Source organism: Macaca nemestrina, chromosome 3, assembly GCF_043159975.1.
Source record: "Macaca nemestrina isolate mMacNem1 chromosome 3, mMacNem.hap1, whole genome shotgun sequence".
Classification (NCBI taxonomy): Eukaryota; Metazoa; Chordata; class Mammalia; order Primates; family Cercopithecidae; genus Macaca; species Macaca nemestrina.
Genome location: NC_092127.1, coordinates 38,420,511 through 38,435,029, shown reverse-complemented (window position 1 = coordinate 38,435,029; position 14,519 = coordinate 38,420,511). Strand labels below are relative to the sequence as shown.

At 40.6% G+C, this 14,519-nt stretch overlaps 1 protein-coding gene across 11 annotated transcripts in view; it reads right to left on the bottom strand.

The window, feature by feature from the left end:
- LOC105463471 (SH3 domain containing 19) overlaps positions 1 to 14,519 on the bottom strand; it is a 197,048-nt gene that overhangs the window by 133,638 nt on the left and 48,891 nt on the right. For 5 of the 11 annotated variants that reach the window (XM_071092929.1, XM_011710570.3, XM_011710567.3 and 2 more), the window contains exon 1: positions 5,925 to 6,267. The exons of 4 other annotated variants lie outside the window; for them this stretch is intronic. The gene's annotated coding sequence lies outside the window, so the exon portion shown is untranslated. Of the gene's footprint in view, positions 1 to 5,924; positions 6,268 to 14,519 lie in introns of those variants that run through there. 2 more of the 11 variants (XM_071092934.1, XM_071092932.1) reach the window with 2 other exon arrangements.

The window sequence follows — 14,519 nt, the reverse complement described above, 5'->3', positions numbered from 1 at the left end:
TTACTTCCAAAATATACTTTGACTCTAACATAGCTACCCCTGGACCACTGCAACAGTATAATAGGTTTTACTACTTTCAATACACATCAAAAAGTGACTTTTTAAAGTTAGGGGTGAAATAATATCACTCCCTGCTTCGAATCCTCCAGTGGTTGCCCAGGCACCTATAATAAAACCCAAATGCCACATTGTGGCCTACAAGCCATGAATCACCAGGTGTGTGCCCACTTTTCCAACCTCATCCCATTCTCCAGTTTTTCTTTCAATTCCTGGAGACTGCCAAGCTCTTTCTCACCCTCAAGGCCTTGCATACTCTATTCCCTGTCTGGAATGCTTTTATCACTCTTACGGCTGACTTTTTCCTTTTGGGACTCAGTTGAAAGGTTACCTCTTCAACAAGACCTTTCCTAACCATCCAATCCAAAGACTCTCCCCGATTCCTTTACTCTCTACTTTAAAATTCTGTTTGTTTTCTTCATAACATTTATCACAATTGTAAATTTTGTATTTGTTTGTTGTTTCTCTTGCTCTGCCCCAACACACATACACACAAACACACACACACACACACACGCACCCCTTAAAATTATAGCCCCCTGAGGGCCAGATCATGTCTATTTTAATTTCTTTTTTTGTTTTTTGAGACAGAGTCTCGCTCTGTCCCCCAGGCTGGACTGCAGTGGCCGGATCTCAGCTCACTGCAAGCTCCACCTCCCGGGTTTACGCCATTCTCCTGCCTCAGCCTCCTGAGTAGCTGGGACTACAGGCGCCCACCGCCTCGCCCGGCTAGTTTTTTGTATTTTTTAGTAGAGACGGGGTTTCACCGTGTTAGCCAGGATGGTCTCGATCTGCTGAGCTCGTGATCCACCCGTCTCGGCCTCCCAAAGTGCTGGGATTACAGGCTTGAGCCACCGCGCCCGGCTTTTAATTTCATTTATCAGGAGATGCTCAATACTTGTTGAAGGAATGAAAGCCTCAGAAGAACTAGAGGAAAAATGCCATATCCAGAACAATGGGCTCTGCTATGATGACCCAGGGCAGAGTCACAAGAAACCCATGGTATCTCTTCTGCTTCTCTTCTCAGGTCTAAGGATGCCAGGAAATACAGTGTAGTGGTGGTAGATCATTGGTTGCGCAGACTCCAAAACGATAGTACATGTGTCCCAGATTATCCCCCAACCCTGATTTCCAAGCAAACACATCTAGTGCCATTGCTGTAGTAAAACTGCCCTCCCCAGTTTCTGTTAGCCCTGTTGTCCTGCTCTTCTGCCTTCCCTCGTCTGAAGTCCACCTGAAGAAGAATACAACCTCCTGCTGGGTGACTGGATGGGGCTATACTGGAGTATTCTGACGTGAAGATACATAGATTTTCTGTGTTCTACTTCTTCGACTGACATTCTCTCCGCCTGCTCTCTATCCTAGCCCTAGAGCACCAGATATACTGCAGTAATCTGAGGTACTTCAGACTTCAAATTCTCTGTGACCCTTTGCCTCTTCCATATTTCTTCTGCTATAATCTCTTTGCTTATTGATACCAGCTTTTGTTCTTGTTTAGCAATAGTGCTGAGACCTTAAAAGTAAAAAGGACAGAACAATGAATTTAGAGATAGGATAGTTCTGTGCAGTCTAAGTAATATAGTTCTCCCTCTGTACCTGGGTGGAGTGTGTGTGGGTAGGTGGATAGGGAAAGGAGACATGAAGATGTGCTCAGGAAAGGAAGGCCACTCAGCAAAGGTTCCTGAGTCAAACTAGCTAGGAAAGTACAGCTTCATTTCTGGGTAATTCTTCTTACTAGATCTACCCCTTATTTCTATGGAAAAATAAATCTATATTCTGAAGACAATTTAATTCTACATTCACTGTTTTGGGTTTTCCTAAATTACAAGATTTTTCTGTTATTAATTTGTGCTATATGAACAGGAGCCAACTGCCCACAGCCTCGTCCAGGGCCGGGGAGCTCAGCCTTTAGGTTGTTTCCCAAACCAGAAATCAGGATGGTATCTAACACAGGGCAGAATATTTGAAATTAGAGCTTTCTCTGAAAATCAAAGGCACAAAATCTGTATCCATAGCTAGAAATCACTTTTTAATTAAGACAGCTTTGACTCTTTTTGGCCCTACAGATATCAAGCCTTCTTATACACTGATGGAGGTGAAAGTGTCCCTCACTGATCTCCAGACATGCGGTGACTACTATCAAAATGAAAGCTTGCTGCACGCAGTTGAGCTCATCATCAGTGAAGCTATGATCTGCTCCAAGCTCCCAGTGGGGCAGATGGATCAGTGTACTGTAAGAATCCACCCCTCAGGCACCTTTCACAGGCCTTGCCTTCCCCACTGTGCTTCCTCCACATCTCATATCTTCGGAGACCCTGGGTGAACCCAGGAGTGTCTGGACAGGCCTAAACGCACAGTTCTTGGCTACACTCTTGAAGAGTTTCACCTCCTTCCCTTTGCCCTATGCACTGTCTGGCCAACTTTCCTCTCTCTCTCTCTTTAGGCAGTAGAGGAGACCCCCTGATGTGTCAAGTTGAAGATTTCTGGGTCCTGGCAGGAGTGGTGAGCCGGGGATCAAACTGCATCCAAACCAATGGGCCTGGAATATACACAAACATCCATTTCCACAAGTCTTGGATTGAGAAGTCTGCCATCTCGCTTGCTGAGTTTTCTGCTACCCTCAGTCTGGGCCTCTCTAGGCTCCTCCCTATTGTGCTTCTGCCTCTGATTTTCCTGGGGCCACCTTAACTGGCTGAGGTCAGTATGCCCTGGGTAAAGTGGCAATTGAGAATGAGAAAAGGAAATTCCAGAGCTGAGATTCTGAAGACAGATTTTGAAGAGTCAGCAAGACAGATGCAGTTCTGCTGTCCCATAAGCCTAATTTGCTTGTTGCCTTTCCCCCGTACAAGTCAGTCTAGTAAACAAGATCCCCAGAGTGAATAAAATTTGGTTGATTCTAACAATTATTTCTCATATTCATTCTTTTGATGAAATTGAAGACAGAGCCTGGGGAAATGCAGAAGCAGAGAACTTGAGGGCTAAAAGGAATCTGGACATCACTTAGCCCAACAAATCCCCACATTCTACAGGTGAAGACACTGGGGTCCAGAGGTTAGTTTGCCACTGGCTTAATCCAAGATGAAAACCATCCAATCCTGGAATTAGACTGGATTCTGAGGAAAAAGTAGGGACTTGGAAGATTAGAAGGTTTCAAATAAAACAGGCCAGGCTGGAGGAGGAACCCAGGCAGTATATTAGTTATCTATTGTAATACAACAAATTACCCCAAAACTCGGTAGTTAAAACAATGAAGATTTATTATCTCATAGTTTCTGTAGGACAGTAATCTGGAAGACTTAGCTGGTTAGTTATGGTTTAGGATCTTTCAAAAAGCTGCTGTTGTGTCAGCCACAGCTACAGTCATGAAGGCTCAACTACGAAAGGATCAGCTTCCAAGCTCACTTGTGCCTGTTACCATTCATGTGGGCCTCTCTGAAGGAATGCCTTTGGCAGCTGGCTTCTCTGAGAGTGAATGATCCAAGACAGAGCAATAGAGAGCACCCAAGATGGAAGCTACAGTCTTTTTTTTTTTTTTTTTTTTTTTTTTTTTTATGGACAAGGTCTCATTCTGTGGCCCAGGCTGGAGTGTGGTGGTAAAAACACAGCTCACTGCAGCCTCGATCACCTGGGCTCAAGTGATCCACCCCACTTCAGCCTCCTGAGTAGCTGAGACCACAGGTACACACCACCACTCCCAGCTATTTTAAAATTTTTGTAGAGATAAAGTCTTGTCACGTTGCCCAGGGTGGTCTTAAACTCCTGAGCTGAAGCGATCCTCCTGCCTTGGTCTCCCAAAGTACTGAGATTACAGGCATGGGCACCCATGCCTGGCCAGCCACAGTCTTTTTATAACCTAATCTCAAAACTGACATCTTGGCCAGGCGTGGTGGCTCACATCTGTAATCCCAGCTTTGGGAGGCTGAGGCGGGCACATCACCTGAGGTCAGGAGTTCAAAACCAGCCTGGCTAACATGGTGAAATGTCGTCTCTATTAAAAATACAAAAATTAGTCGGGCTTGGTGGTGGGCATCTGTAATCCAAGCCACCCAGGAGGCTGAGGTAGGAGGAGAATCGCTTGAACCCGGGAGCTGGCGGTGAGCCAACATCCCATCACTGCTCTCCAGCCTGGGCGACAGAGCAAGACTGTCTCAAAATAATAATAATAATAATAATAATAAAACCCTAACATCTCATTACTTCTTATAGCATTCTATTCTTTAGTAGTAAGCCAACAAGGTGTGACTATCAGGAGTTGAAGGTCATTGGAGGCCGTCTTGAAGGCTGCCTTCACAAGTAGAGTACGGGAAGAGTCTGGAATGAGAGCCTGAGAAGCTAAGGCTGACTGTGCTTAGTAGTCATGGATTAAATGTTATAGTTGTGTTCTCAGGAGTGTTGGCGTTAATGAAGGTATTTACTAGGGTTATTTCCAAAATGTAACATCCTGTAACCAGAGTAGTCTAAGAATATGTTTCATATGAAGAATATATGGCTGCCTTATTTTCTTTTTTTTCTTTTTTTTTCTGATATACAACGAATGGTTAAAAACATGGGATCTGACACTGACCAGAGCTGAGCTGGATTTCACAGTATGCAGATTAAAATATAATAATAGACACAATGCTCTACATTACTTGATGAATAAAGAGTAAAAAATAAGGAAGGAGTTTTGGCAAGACAGTGGAACGAACAACTGCAAAGTGAATATTCCTCACTCTAACTGAGTACTAATAAAATCATTGTTTGAAAATAATTTTCATAAATAATCACAAAAATAAGGTAATTACATAATAATAAGTTAACTAAATGTGGGCCACGAAAAAGCTTTCGATACATATAAAAAAAGAATTCAGAAGAAAACAAATTCCCAAATGCAAAAATTATCAAATTATAAGCAGGATAAAGAACGATTACAATTTATTCTCAAAGGGATACTGTTTGTGTCAGTAACAGCTTGTTAGAATTTTTGTAGATGACACCACCACAGAATTTCAAACAAGGCATACTTGACACTGTGGAAAATGCTTCAGCAAAAGAAAATGTAAATTCACAACCCACATGGGATGCTAAATCAGTTGAAAAAAAAAAACACCGGATAGAATGTGAGAGAAGATGATGGATCTAGATAGTGGAGCCAAAAAATAGGAGATAAAAGGAGGTTATAAAATCACAAAATATAACAGTTGGAAGGCACTTCACAAATTATTCGATACTACTCCAAGCTCAAGGCATAAGTTTACTTTTTAATAGAATGATCAATTAATCTTTATATTTCTTCTATTTCTTTTCTTTTCTTTTTATTTTATTTATTTATTTTTTTTAAAGACAGAGTCTTGCTCTGTTACCCAGGCTGGAGCACAGTGGCGCAATCTCGGCTCACTGCAACCTCCACCTCCCGGGTTCAAGCAGTTCTCCTGCCTCAGCCTCCTGAGTAGCTAGGATTACAAGAGTGCACCACCACACCCGGCTAATTTTTATATTTTTTGTAGAGACATGGAGTTACCCCATGTTGCCCTTCCCCAGGATGGTCATGAACTCCTGACCTCAAGCCATCCACCCGCCTCAGCCTCCCAAAGTACTGGGATTACAGGTGTGAGCCACAGTGCCTGGCCCCCTTATACTACTTATTACAAGAGCTTTGGAAAATTATTCATTGTTGGGAATGAGGGAATGGGAACTATTTTCACTACACAGTATTGTCCACCCCTTGCCCACAAGAATCCTCTAAAACTGAAACTTAACAAGTAAAATAACACACATAATGGATGAGATAGTTACATGTAGGACAAACCCTGAAGTAAATACATACCTCATATTTTAGGAAGAAGGTAATCTTGGAGACTTGGGTATACCCTGAAGTAAATACATACCTCATGTTTTAGGAAGAAGGTAATCTTGGAGACTTGGGTATAATCTTAAGGCTACGTACTAGGAATGAGATCGTACCAATGAAACTTTAAATCTAATCAATAGTATTATGCACTGGTTGAAGAAAACCAGGATTAAGACGGGAGATAGCATAGAATCTAAGAAGGGAAAAGTCCGTTAACTATATATGTTCATCAGATTCTAGGCTGTTAAGGGAGAAAAACCCTGAGTCTAATGAATATAAACTTTACATTTACTTAGAAAAACATGTTCTGTTTTAGAAAAGTGGTCTTTCAGTTTTTGTAGACATGAGATATTTCATCTTAGTAAGTGAAATGCTCCTGGAGATGAGCCACCTCCATTTATTCTCATTTTAAACCTCTTTAAACCACAACACATTTGGCTTCTTGACTCATGTGAAGAAGAGGTGCCCTGGTAGGGAAAACTGAAAATTCCAAATAATGGAAATGAATAGCCCTTAGTGAGAATAAATATTCTGGTTCATACATAAGCCTCAGAGTTTAGTGAGTCAGTCCCTTGAATTTGATCTCTTCTAGGTGCTCTGACAAGGCCTGAAGTCCAGAAGCTAAAAAGCTAAGAACCCAGAAACTAGATTGAGATTACTTGAGTCAAGTCATGTTGCTTGTGGAAGAGCTGCCTAAGTGAATTCTCTGGATAACATGACATATCTCATCTCTTAATAATGGCAGGAACTCATATTTACTTTATGACTCCTCTGTGTTAAGTACTATGCTGGTCACTTTAAATATTATCTTATTTAGTTTTAACAACTCAAGAAGGTATTATTTAGCCCCATTTACAAATGAAATAAAAACACACAAAACTGAGGTTCAAAGAGGCTAAGTAATCTGCCTAAGACTAAACAGCCAATATTTAATTTAACAGATCTATCCAGGGCTGTCAGACTTCAAAAATACGGCTTTTTCAGCTGCGTGTGGTGGCTCATGCCTGTAATCCCAGCACTTCTGGAGCTCGAGGTGGAAGGATGGTTTGAGGCCAGGAGTTTGCAACAATCCTGGGCAACACAGTGAGACCCTCCCTCTCTCAAAAACAAAAAACAAAACAAAACAAAACAAAGTTGGTCCAGCATAGTGGTATGCGCCTGTAGTCCCAGCTACTCATGAGGCTGAGGTGGGAGGATCGATTAAGCCTGGAAGGTCAAGGTTGCAGTGAGCTGTGATTGTGCCACTACACTGTAGCCTGGGCGACAGAGCAAGACCCTATCTCAAAGAAAAAAAAAAAAAAGGCTCTTTCCACTATACCAAATTACCTCCGTTCACTGTTGGAAAGCTGTTAAGATTTTTCCTTATATTACGCCAAAATAACACTTGGCCTTTGGCCCTAGTTATTTGTACCTCTTGTATTTCTTGTCTTTATTTGTAGTTCCTTGGGTGCACATAGCTTTTACTTTTCCTTCTGAATAGATAAAAACAGACTTGAGAAAATAAACTAATGTCCTATTCATCTTTCTGACCTTCTAACAACATGTAGTATCCTGCAAACAAAGTATTGAATCTTGTTTTTTCAATTAACAAAATGAGAACTATAGACTATAGAAAGCCAGCTGTCAAAATTATAGGGAAGAATTCCTTTAGTATGAGTAGAAGTGAATAAACATAAAAAGGGAAATGTATTTTGTTAGTGATCAAAAGAACAGGTGCATTAGTTGGTGATCAAAATAACCAGTCCTCCCTGTAAAGGGGGGACTGGTTTTAAACGGCATTAGTGTTCCAAGCAAGTAGGATGGTGCTCAGAGCAAGATTAGTCCCTGTCGAGGAGATGAGTGCAGTCCAGGGAAACCTGTAGACTGGTCAATAAGGCAAAGAGTTGGGGAGAGAAAGAAGATTATCTCTGAAAGGTTGTCCAGGGCTTGGCCCTGACATAACAGATGCTAAGTACATGACATGTTGCTTAATGATGGAGATACCTTCTAAGAAATGTGTCATTAGGTGATTTTGTCATTGTGCGAACATCGTAGAGTGAATTGACACAAAACTCAGTGATACAGCCTGCTACACACTTAGGTTACATGCTATAGCCTGTCGCTCACAGGCTACAAACCTGTGCAGCAAGTGACTGTACTGAATACTGTAGGCAACTGTAACACAATGGGAAGTATTTATGTATCTAAACATAGAAAAGGTACAGTAAAAATATATTATAAAAGATAAAAACTGGTACATCTATATAGGGCAACTTACTGTGAACGAAGCTTGCAGGACTAGAAGTTGCTCTGGATGAGTCAGTGAGTGAGTGGTGAGTGGATGTGAAGGCTTAGGACATGATCGTACACTACTGTAGACTTTATAAACACTGTACACTTAGGCTACACTAAGTGTATTTTAAAAAATTTTTCTTTAATAATACATTAATCTTTGCTTAGTATGACTTTATAAAATTTTGATTTTTAACAACTTTTGACTCTTCTAATAACTCTTAGCTTAAAACACAAACACATTGTATAGTTGTACAAAAATATTTTCTTTCCTTGTATCCTTATTCTATATGCCTTTTTCTCTTTGTAAAATTTTGTTATTTTTACTTTTTAAGCTTCTCTTAAAAACAAAAAAAACTAAGACGCAAACACACACATTAGCCTAGGCCTACACAGGGTCAGGATCATCAGTATCACTGTCTTCCACCTCCACGTCTTGTCCCACTGGGAGGTGTTCAAGGGCAATAACATGCATGGAGTTGTCATCTACTATGATAACAATGCCTTTTCCAGAATACTTCCTGCCAGACCTGCCTGAAGCTGTTTTGCAGTTAACTTTTTTTTTTTTAAAGTAGACAGAGTACACTGTAAAATAATGATTAAAAGTATAGCATAAAAAATACATAAACCAGGGCCGGGCGCGGTGGCTCAAGCCTGTAATCCCAGCACTTTGGGAGGCCGAGTCGGGCGGATCACGAGGTCAGGAGATCGAGACCATCCTAGCTAACACGGTGAAACCCCGTCTCTACTAAAAATACAAAAAACTAGCCGGGCGAGGTGGCGGGTGCCTGTAGTCCCAGCTACTCGGGAGGCTGAGGCAGGAGAATGGCGTGAACCCGGGAGGCGGAGCTTGCAGTGAGCTGAGATCCGGCCACTGCACTCCAGCCTGGGCGACAGAGCGAGACTCCGTCTCAAAAACAAACAAACAAACAAAAAAAAAAAACAAAAAACAAAAAACAAAAAATACATAAACCAGTAACATACTCATTTATTATGATTATCAAGCATTATGTTGATATAGTTTGGATGCTGACCTCCACCCAAATCTCATGTTGAATTATAATCCCCAGTGTTGGAGGTGGGGCCTCGTGGGAGGTGATTGGATCACAAGGGTGAGTTTCTCCTGAATGGTTTATTACCATCCTCTCGGTACTATCCTCAAAACAGTGTGTGAGTTCTGGTCATTAAAAGTGTGTGGCACCTCCCCCACTCTCTCTCTTGCTTTCACCATGTGATGTGCCTCCTGCTCCCCCTTTGCCTTCTACCATGATTGGAAGCTTCTTGAGGCGTTCTCAGAAGCGGATGCCGCTATGCCTCCTGTACAGCCTGCAGAACCATAAGCCAATTAAAGCTCTTTCTTTATAAATTACTCAGTCTCAGGTATTTCTTTACAGCAATAGAAGAACAGCCTGCCACATATGTACTGTATGTAATTGCATATGTTATGCTTTTATACAACTGGCAGTCAGTAGGTTTGTTTGTAACAGCACCACCCTGAACATTTGAGTAATGCATTGCCCTACAACTCTAATGTCACTAGGCAATAGGAATTTGTCAGCTCCATTATAATCTTATAGAATCACCCTAGTATATGTGGTCTGAAATGTCATTATGAAGCACATGACTGTATATGGACTAATTCTAGCACTTACTGATTTGTGAAAGAAAAGTTTCACAAAAAATGTCTTGTCCAAGTTCAAAAACTAAAATTAGACTGGACCTTTTAGTAGAGGGAACACAAAGGCAAAAGCCAAGGCCTGATATACATATACTAGAGAAGTCAATTATTCTTTTTTTTTGAGACAGGGTCTTACTCTGTCACCCAGGCTGGAGTGTAGTGTCCCAATCACAGCCCACTGCAGTCTCAAACTCTCAAGTTCAAGCAATCCTCCCACCTCAGCGTCTTGAGTAACTGGGACTACAAACATGCAGCCCCCACTTGGCTAATTTTTTAATTTTTCTGTAGAGATGGGGTCTCACTATGTTGTCCAGGCTGGTCTTGAACTCCTAAGCTCAAGCAATCCTTTCGCCTCGGCCCCCCAAAAGTCTAGGATTATAGGTGTGAGCCACTATGCGTGGCCTCAATTATTCTTTAGGAGACTGTTTTATAAGGAGATCTATTCATTTTCCAATATAATAGATTGATTGATGGGTTGAATTATAAAATAGACAATGGTGTCCATTTGCCCTTTCTGTTAATATAGATAAAAAGCTACAAAGCTTGCAAATCTATTGTTTTCCCTGTTTTATCCTCAGGGTGCTCAAAAGAAGACTGAATTCTTGAAGTAGCATCTTTGCTTTACAGCAGTGGTTCTCCCAGGGGACATCTGTCAATGTTTGGAGACATTTTTGGTTGTCACAACTAGGTGTAGTAGGTATGACTGGCATTTAATAGGCAGAGGTTAGGGATGCTGCTTAATATCCTACAGTGAACAGGCTAGCTACCCCACAACAAAGAATCATCTGGCCCAAAATGTCAATAGTGTCAGGGTTAAGAAGCCCTGGTCAATAGGTACCACCACCATCAATCCAAGCCATCACTACGATAAACTGTTTGGGCAGAATCAAATACTTAAAGCTAAGAAATGAGTTCAACAACAATAATAATAAAAATAGCAGCTGCCATTAATTATCATATGCTAAATAGGCCAAACCCAAGCTAAGTATTAGCTCTATAGTATCTCATTTAATTCTTATGAAGCTCTTGTGGGATATTATTATTCCCATTTTGCAGAGATTATTATTATTATAGTTATTGTGTACAGCAGAGGTATTTAAAGATAACTTTAATGACAGCATAGGGTAATAATCTGGGGACAGAGAATCTAAGACCTGAAGACACGGCATGATGAGAGAGGCAGGAACTGTAAGAGCTGTGTTCAGGGAAGTCCCTGGGGTGGGCATTAAGCACCCACTCTCTTGCTTCCAACTCTTTGGCACTTCCTTATAAGAGTCAATGAAGCAGTAAAATGGCAGATCCAACATGTTTCTTGATTACTGAATGAAAAGGAATATTTATAGACAGATAATGTAGGCAAAAGGCAAAGATAAATAGATAAAACATGGTGACAAACAAGCAATGCATAATTTAATCTTTGAGATCATGAACTGATTCCAGCGCCTTCATGGTACAATGGGAAAATACAAGCCTTAGGGAAAAGGTGACTTGCTTAAGGTAATACAACCATACCCACGAAAATAAAAGAATAGCACTGTGGGCTGAAAAACAGAAGAACTTTTCTTTTTTTTTGAGATGGAGTTTCACTCTTGTTGCACAGGGTGGTGTACGATGGCGCGATCTCGACTCACTGCAACGTCCACCTCCCAGGTTCAAGCGATTCTCCTGCCTCAGCCTTCCCGAGTAGCTGGGATTACAGGCATGTACCACCATGCCCGGCTAATTTTGTATTTTTAGTAGAGACTGGGTTTATCCATGTTGGTCAGGCTGGTCTTGAACTCCCGACCTCAGGTGATCCACCCGCCTCAGCCTCCCAAAGTGCTGGGATTACAGGCGTGAGCCACCGCACCTGGCTGCAACCAGAAGAACTTTCTCCAAAATGATAAATCATTTTAGCTTAGATTTAGAAACGGTTAAGAGGGTCCCACCTTTCTCTTTAGGAATAGATAGTTTCTTAAAAAGCTAAATGCCATTATGACACCTGCCAAGATTAACAATAAGTTGGTTTGTTAAATCAGGATCCAAACACAAAGTTTCTTATAATCTAAATCAGCCTCTCTCCCTTTTTACCCTCATAACATGGACTTACAACAGTAACTGGGTCAGCTGCTTTGTAAAATGTCCTACATTCCGGATTTGACTATTTACTTCCTTAAGTTGTAATTTGACTTACTCCTTTATCCCTTATATTTGCTGCAAGGGAAAGGAGCTTTAGAGATTCAGGTTTCACTTTTCTTTTTTTCTTTTTTTTAACAAGGATACTTCATAGGGGGTAACATCAGGAGGCACATGTCTGCCTTGTCCCACTTTTAGTGATGCTAAGATTGATCAGAGGGTTCAAATGGTAACAGCCTAAGCTCTCTATCAACTTTTCATCTAAAGATTTGATAATCATTCTTTGAATCAATTATTTCACGAGGGGCTGTAAGTGGTGATTTTCTAATGCTACTGGTCCAACTACATTTATTAGTTGGAATTTTTCCCTCACCAACTAAACCTATTTTGATACTCTGAATGACAGTTTATACAGGAAAAGTAGGATAACTATTTAATTATCTCCTTTTACCTTCCAATTTTCAAAATAAAGTACTGGTGCCTTATTATTTCCAACTAAATTTAACAGACACCAAAACTGAAATATATATTTACAAAACATTTAAACAAAAGAGAGGAGAGATTCTGTGAGCAATCCAACTAACATATAAAAGGTATAAGCCAGTACTTCAGATGTGTCCAATGATGTATTAATAAAAGTCCCGCCGGGCACAGTAGCTCACGCCTGTAATCCCAGCACTTTGGGAGGCCGAGGTGAGCGGATCACAAGGTCAGAGGATCGAGACCATCCTGGCTAATATGGTGAAACTCCATGTCTACTAAAAGTACAAAAAATTAGCCAGGCTGGTGGCACGCACCTGTAATCCCAGCTACTTGGGAGGCTGAGGCCAGTGAATCGCTTGAACCCAAGATGGGGAGGTTGCAGTGAGCCGAGATTAGGCCACTGCACTCCAGCCTGGGCAACAGAGCAAGACTCCATCTCAAAAAAAAAAAAAAAAAAAAAAAAGGAGTCCAAAGACCTGGGACAACCACAAAATCCTCAGAGGGAAAAGACTGTCCACTCAAGATTTTTGCTCCTGTGGTAAGTCAACAGAAAGATCTGTCCAAAGCTTTCAGGTCTCTGCAAAATGAATAATAAGCTACCCTTACTCTAAACATGATCAGAAGGCAAATCTCAAACTGAGGTCTGACTTTTTAAAAAAACTATATTTAAGTGAGTTAACTCAACAGCTAAAATTGTCTGTGAATACCATAAACTAATTGGAATACTCACATAGATGGTTGTGCTATGAATAAGAAATCTTTTTCTTCAATGAAATGAGCTGGAGAAAACTGCCGGTTGTAATGTTAATTTCAGAAAAAATTAAGGTGAAAAATACTAAGAGTCATTATATAATGAAAAAATCACAGTTAGTGGCAGAAAACCAGAGTGAATACATAAACCAAAAAAAAAAAATTGGATATACAAAACAAGAACCATTAAAAATGTATACAGAAACCATCACAAATGTAATAGTAGTAGGAGATTTTCATCCCAGTCAAGCAGACACAAATGAAAACAAGTGAATCTGAAAAACATACATTTGGTAAAAATTCATGGTGTAGCAGTGTTTGCTTAAAAAAGCAAATGAAGAGATTTCTTTTCATGTGTTCACTTCTAAAATCTTTTAAAATGTATTTAAAGAGGTAAACATCTTTATGCTACTTTACTGAGATATAGCAAACCTGGCATCTGCCCTGCCACAATAGCACCTGCTTCTAAGATGGCCATATTTCTGCATCTCCATCTTCTCACCTTCCCATATAAGGGTACTTACCCCAAGGACAGTTAATCTATGGCCATGAACCTATAGCCTAGTTAGAAAAGATAATCTGTACCAAATAAGACGTCTTGGGAGTCTGAACTGAAAACAGGGAACAACTTGAGCAGTTTATAGTAGGACAGAAAGAAACGACACGGAATGTGGTTGAGCCATATTAATAGCAGAGAACCAGAGAGAAGATCCTGCTATGAGCTCTTAAGCTATCAAGAATCCAGAGCTCCTTTCAGCTCTGGTCTTCAGGGTTGTCCTATGGCAGCTCCAGGTGTCCTTGTTATCCTGTTCTTATTGTTCCATAGACATCTACATAAGTTTGCTAGGGCTGCTGTAACAAAGTACCACAGACTAGATGAACTTAACAAACAGAAATTTATTTTCTCACAGTTCTGAAGCATGGAAGTCCAAGATCAAGGTATCAGCATGACTGGTTCTTTCTGAGGGCCATGAGGGAAGGATTTGTTTCAGGCATCCTACGCTTGTAAATAGCTGTCTTCTCCCTCTGTACATGTAACATATATGACATTTCCTCTTCGAAGGACATCACTCAGATCAGATTAGAACCCAACCTAATGACCTCTTTTTAATATAATTACCTCTTTAAAGACCTCATCTCCAAATATTGTCATACTCTGAGGTATGGGAGTACAGTTAGGACTTCAAGATACATTTTTGAGGAGACATAATTCAGTTCAAAACAATAGCTTTAAAATAATCTCCTCTTGATTTAAGCTAGCTTAAGTGAGCTTCAGTGGCCTGTAACTGAATAGTTCTTACCAAAATAGCTACATTTTCTGGTCTTCCATTATTA